Raw genomic sequence first — 6,360 nt, forward strand, 5'->3', positions numbered from 1 at the left:
ATCACTTGTAAAAGAAAGTAGTACTTTCTTAAAGTAGCTTAATCTAAGATAGTGGTGTGCTATCTTAGAAGTGTTGTTAGAAGTTTGTAGCAGAAATCTCAGGGTGGGAGTTGTACATTTTCTAACAATAAGTGGATTAATCTCTTGTGGTGTGCAAGAGGACTGGATGTACGCTTGGTCATAAGGGGAACCAGGATAATTCTATGTGTTTGTTGCAATTGTGAATGCTAACTAAAAAAATTTCAAGCCTATGGTAGCGTGATGCATGTTCTAGGATTTGAGTGATAAATTCATAACCCTTGCTAAACACTTGAGAGAAATTTTGGTGAGATTGTGTCAAGGGAGAATTGAACTTGATGAATGAATGTTAAAGTGTACAAATTGTGTTGTTTCTTTAAGCAACCATAGAGCATGAAGAATATTTTGTAGTAGTTGTAATTTTGAGAATTGAGTTTGATTTGATTTGAGAAATTGAGTTTAATTTTGCTTTTAACTGTACCAAATCTAAAATTAATTGTTGCTTGGGGACAAGAAACAAATTAAGTTTGGGGTTGTGATGACTCTTCATCATATTCATATTTTTTTTAATTATTTTTAGTCTTATTTATCTTTAATCATTAGTTAATTTAAGGAGTTATTTGATATATTTTTTGGATTTTAGTTCTTGAATTTAATGAAATTTTTGTGTTCTTATTTCCTTGATTAATTAGAGATTTGTCGTAGTTTTGCGTTGTTTATTTGTTTTAGTGCAGTACTGAGTTTTAGTGAGAAATCAACACGACCTATATGGAATATGTAAGACCCATAATTTTAAGTACCCTTTTATGTATTTTTGGTATATTTTGGATTTTGGCTCGGAGGCTTTTAAGCCAAAGTTAATAATATTTTGGAGTTTTATAATCAAAAAGATATTTCGATGCCAATTAGAATTTCTCGTCGATAAATAAATTGAATTTAACTGCGGTAAATACTTTACGGTTAATTTAAGGCGTTTCGGGTGAAACGGTAATTTAATAAATATCTAGATTTTGAGATATTTGTTAAGTTATATTTATTTTTTATATATGTTTGCTTGGAGGGAAAAAGAAAGGAAAACTAGAAGGAAGGAAAAGGAAAAGAAAATAGTATATAAAGGAAGGAAGGAAAAAGGAAGAAAGGAAAAGCAAAGGAAAGAAATAGAAAGGAGGGAAAATTGAATTTTCCATCTTCTTCCTCTGCACTCACGTGAGCTTTAACCAAAAATCCATCCTTTCTCCATTCTTCGTTTTCGTTGCTTCCTTTCTTCAAAGCTAGTGACCCAAGGTTGGGTGAGGGTTAGACCAAGGTTTTCGTAACTCCACTCTTCCTCTTTGATTCGAAAACGAAGAAAAACGGTTTTGAGATCCAAACACAAACCCCTCCGTTTCTTCTAGATCCAAACCTCATTTCTCGAAGAGATAGAAGGGAAAGTTGCTCACCTCCGTGCTACGGTGCTAGTGCACTAATTTGGAAGCGGCGTTGCGAGCGGAGATTTTACCGGAATTTCTCGCGGAACCGGAAACTCTCGATAAAGCTAACGTTGAGGTAAGGGCTCCTTCCAAACTTCTAGTTTGCATTAGGGACTTATCTGTGGTTGTGTGGGAAGGAATTTGTTAGGGCTTAATGTATCGATTTGGGGAAAAACCAAACTAGTGCGTTATGGGTAAAAACCTTAGAGTTAGGTTTTGTTTATAGTGATGAATGTTTCGTGGTAAATGAATTTGAATGTCATTGTGTATGATTATGGGTAAATGAAACTTGATGTTTGTTAATTGGTGTGGTTGTTGTGAATTATGGTTTGAATGTGAAAGTATGTTTGAATTTGTTTCTGTGGAATTTGAAAACCATTAGAGTTAAACGAGTATTAAAAATGGGGAATCTTTTAATACCTCGGTTTACTTAATGTGTATTTGAGGAAAATGTTTAAGTTAACTGGGCGTTGAGAATGGGGAATCTCTTAATGTCTCGGTTACTTAACTATCGTTTTTGAAAATCGTTTCGGTAAATGAGTGTTAAGAATGGGGAATCTCTTAATGACTCGTTTACTGCATGTTTTGCGAGAAAATCGTTTAAGTCAAAAGTATATTAAGAATGGGGAATCTCTTAATATGACTGTTTGCTTAACGTTTTGTTTTGAAAATCATTAAGTTAAATCGGTATTAAGAACGGGGAATCTCTTAATGACTTATTTAATTAATGTTGTTTGAAAGTCGTTTCGGTAAATGAGTATTAAGAATGGGGAATCTCTTAATATGACTGTTTGCTTAACGTTTTGTTTTGAAAATCATTAAGTTAAATCGGTATTAAGAACGGGGAATCTCTTAATGACTTATTTATTTAATGTTGTTTGAAAGTCGTTTAAGTTAAATGGGTATTAAAAATGGGGAATCTTTTAATATCTGCATTTGCTTAACGATTGTTGTGGATGAAGTCTGTGTATGCTCATGCATTTCATTTTGGTAAATTGTGCTGAACCCGTGATAGGTGGTACCTTGGTAAACTGTACTGACCCGTGATAGGTGGTACGTTTACGGTTTACGTTTAGTAGGTTGTGCTGACCCGTGATAGGTGGCACCTCGGTAAACTGTATTGGCCTGTGATACGGGCCCGTGATAGGCAGTACGTTTATGGTTTACGCTTTTTAGTAAATCGTGCAGACCCGTGATAGGTGGCACCTTGGTAAACGATACGGGCCCGTGATAGGCAGTACGTTTATGGTTTACGCTTTTTAGTAAATCGTGCAGACCCGTGATAGGTGGCACCTTGGTAATTGGTACTTTGGCCTGCGATAGGCGGTACAATTATGATTTACGGCCCTTCGAGGAGGGTTTTGGTTTGGAATTCCGAGTCCATGCATTTTGGCATATACGCATTGCATTAGGGTGCTTGGCACACGAGTCGTGTTTGAATCAAGTATATGATTGAGTGGTTTGAATTGGAATTGTTGTGGTAATTATGTTGGAATTGCTAAGTGTTATGTATTGATTATCGTGTGTGAGTGCGATGGATTGTAAAACTGTTTCGAAAACCAATTCGTCGTGGTGATTGTGTGGGTTTTGCTAAGTGTTAAGTTTTGGAGTTATGTGTGAGTGTGATTGAATTAGTTTAAGTTTTTTTGGAAGAATAAGCACGGATAATCAATTGTTCAATTGATTGAATGAGTGTGAGTGTGATTGAATTAGTTTAAGTTTTTGAGTTAGATAATCGATTGTTCAATTGATTTATCAATGCTCTGGTCAGTTATGTATTACTTGATGATTTGAGAACTTCATTTTGATTTCATTTTTAATTGGCAAGCATTATATGAACTTTTAGCATATGGAAAATCCTTTTAAGGTGCATGCTTAGTTGAAAGATTATTTTGTGCATTTAAAACTTAAATGTTATGTGTTATCTGTTAATTTCGGTTGGTGACCCTTTACAACTATTGTGGAAATCTGGGCTTTGCCCTCAGATGAGAGTCAGGACGATCCTACCGGTTCGTACCCTACGGACGGGAATGGAGATGGGAACGCTTGACTGCAGCTACGTTAGGAGGATCTCAATGCTCTGGTCAGTTATGTATTACTTGATGATTTGAGAACTTCATTTTGATTTTATTTTTAATTGGCAAGCATTATATGAACTTTTAGCATATGGAAAATCCTTTTAAGGTGCATGCTTAGTTGAAAGGTTATTTTGTGCATTTAAAACTTAAATGTTATGTGTTATCTGTTAATTTCGGTTGGTGACCCTTTACAACTATTGTGGAAATCTGGGCTTTGCCCTCAGATGAGAGTCAGGACGATCCTACCGGTTCGTACCCTACGGACGGGAATGGAGATGGGAATGCTTGACTGCAGCTACGTTAGGAGGATCTCACGGGGCGCGTGGAGATCACTCAGGGTGTATAGTTTTTGGTAGGATGATCAGATTAGGTTGATGTATAGGGACTAGACGTCCTTCCTTTTGGGTTAGAGTACTTTGATTTGGAAAACTGTACTTATACTAATATTGTCAGTTTGACATCTTATTTGAATGGGTTCCATGTACCATTTGTTATTGTGTAAATGCTTTGGATTTATATTTGGAGAAACTTTTCCGCTGCTTGTAAATTATAATGACTCAATTATTTATCCAAAGGCATTTCCTTGTTTATTTCTCTGTTTTAGTTTAATCTCTTTCAAAAAAAAAAAATACACTCTCGCTTTGAAAATCGGGGTGTTACATACATCAATCCAAATAAACCTATTTTAATTATAGTCAAAGTAATGGAATGTAGGAACTACTCTTTAAAATCTCATTTATACTCTATAAATACCAATTGTACAAGCATAATAAACTTACATCAATCCAAATAAACCTATTTTACTTACAGTTTAGTGCTCTTCAAATTTACTTACTTTATTTTCATTATTCTTAAATAGTTATCTACATAAATTGTCAAAATTAACAGTCTTTGGAACATTTAAGGAATACACAACCACTCAACCATATTTTTCATTGATGTAATTGCATTGTGCATTTCATTTGCTAAAAGACAATAGAACTAGGCAACCAAATTTTTATTGTACCCTATATTGATTAGAAATTGATCATGAGATGGTTAGAATATGTAGCAAGAAATTGAACAAAATCAGAAATTCTAGTGCCTCAAAAAACCACGGTACAGTTTTTTGTCCAAGATATTCATAGGCAAAAGCTTTGTTGAAATAATGGAGATTGATTGGTCAAGATGATGTGACGATCAATCTTGAGTCAGAAGATCATTCTCAATTTTGTCCATAATGTTCTTATTTCTTTTGTTTGTTCAGTTTTTAACCGTTTTCTTTGATTTGCTTGATTCCTATCTTTGAATTAATTCACTCAAAAGCACAAGTTAAATTAACATAACATTTTTAGAATCAGAATTAACATTCTTAATTAACCTTTGTTTATTTTCATCAAAACTTTAATTTGAGAGTTTGTTTCAACAATCTCCCCCTTTTGGATGATGACAAACATGTTAATTTAGATCTTAATTCTGATTCTAATATCAATTTTGAAGAGCTTAATAGCTACCCCTCAATTAATGCATTAAGTGATTTTAACAGAAATTTAAAACATGCATAAAATTTTGACATAAGCTTTTTCCATTAATTCAGAATAAATACAAAACATCAGTTTGTTTTAAGCATAATTAGAGAATCCTATATACAAAAAGGGATTCTAAAAAAAGAATAAAAACTATCTTAATTCTCCCCCTTTGTCATACAAAAAGGAATGAGTAAAAAGATCCTAAGAAGCTAGTGACAGAGAAGATCCGTCAGAAGAGAAGGATTTTCCTGGGTTAGGAACTTGTGGAGGACCAAGATGAAGGGGGGAGGTGCGATTCCCAGCTTGGGAGCGAGTTGTTATGTGAGCCATGTTCTCAATAGAATAGCCTCCTGATCTTGGTGAAGTTGACGTGCTATTATAGTCTGAAGAGAAGCCATAATGTCAGAGTTTAAAGGTTCAGCCATGCGAGGAGGAGTATGAAGGTGAGTAGATGGTTGAGAAGTGGCAGCAACAACTGTGTTGGATGGAATAGTGGTTGCAGAGATAGATGAAACAGTGGCAAATGAGGTTTCTATCGAGGGTAAAGGACCAGATGGTGTGGAGGGTATACTAGATGGGCCAACAGCTTCAAGAAAGTTTAAAAACTGACTAATACCGAAAATGGAGGAGCTTGTTTTTTGTGGGGACACAAATAGTAGAGACATGGTACTCACATGAGGATTGGGCAGTAATGTACCGAAGTCATGAGGAGGAGAGTGAAGTATTTGAGAGTAAGAGAGGAAATCTGTGGAGGATAATGTGAACGGTTGAGGAAAAACAGAGAAAGTTGATGGATTTGGGATTTTTTCTGGAGAACATTCTTGATTTTGTGGAGAATGTTCTGGAGCAGTTTCTATTACTGCATCTCCTGAATGATCATATTTTTGAGGAGAGAATGGATAGGTATGGTGGCAGTTATTCGTCTTGTTGAGCATTTTCTCTTTAAGGAAGTTGGAAAGGAGGAGGTAGTAGTGGTAGGTTGTTCAGAGAAAGTTTTGCGCATGTGGGAGAGGTTCTTTGTGGAGAATTTGGAAATTTTGATTAGTGATTTTTCAGTGGCGAGAGGAATGCCAAAATGCCTAAAGGTTTTAGTTAATATCATTCCTTAAGCAACGATTTTTTTCTTATAATCCTTAGTGGCAGCATAAATCATGTGTTAAATTATTACATGAGGAAGATTGAGGCGCTTACAGTTTAGGAGGTGGTAAATGATTAAGGAATCATTTGCAGAGACATACTTGTGGCTTCCACAGTGAGGAAGAAGAGTATGTTGGCTCATGCAGTTGA

This window comes from Cicer arietinum, chromosome 3, assembly GCF_000331145.2.
Source record: "Cicer arietinum cultivar CDC Frontier isolate Library 1 chromosome 3, Cicar.CDCFrontier_v2.0, whole genome shotgun sequence".
Lineage (NCBI taxonomy): Eukaryota > Viridiplantae > Streptophyta > Magnoliopsida > Fabales > Fabaceae > Cicer > Cicer arietinum.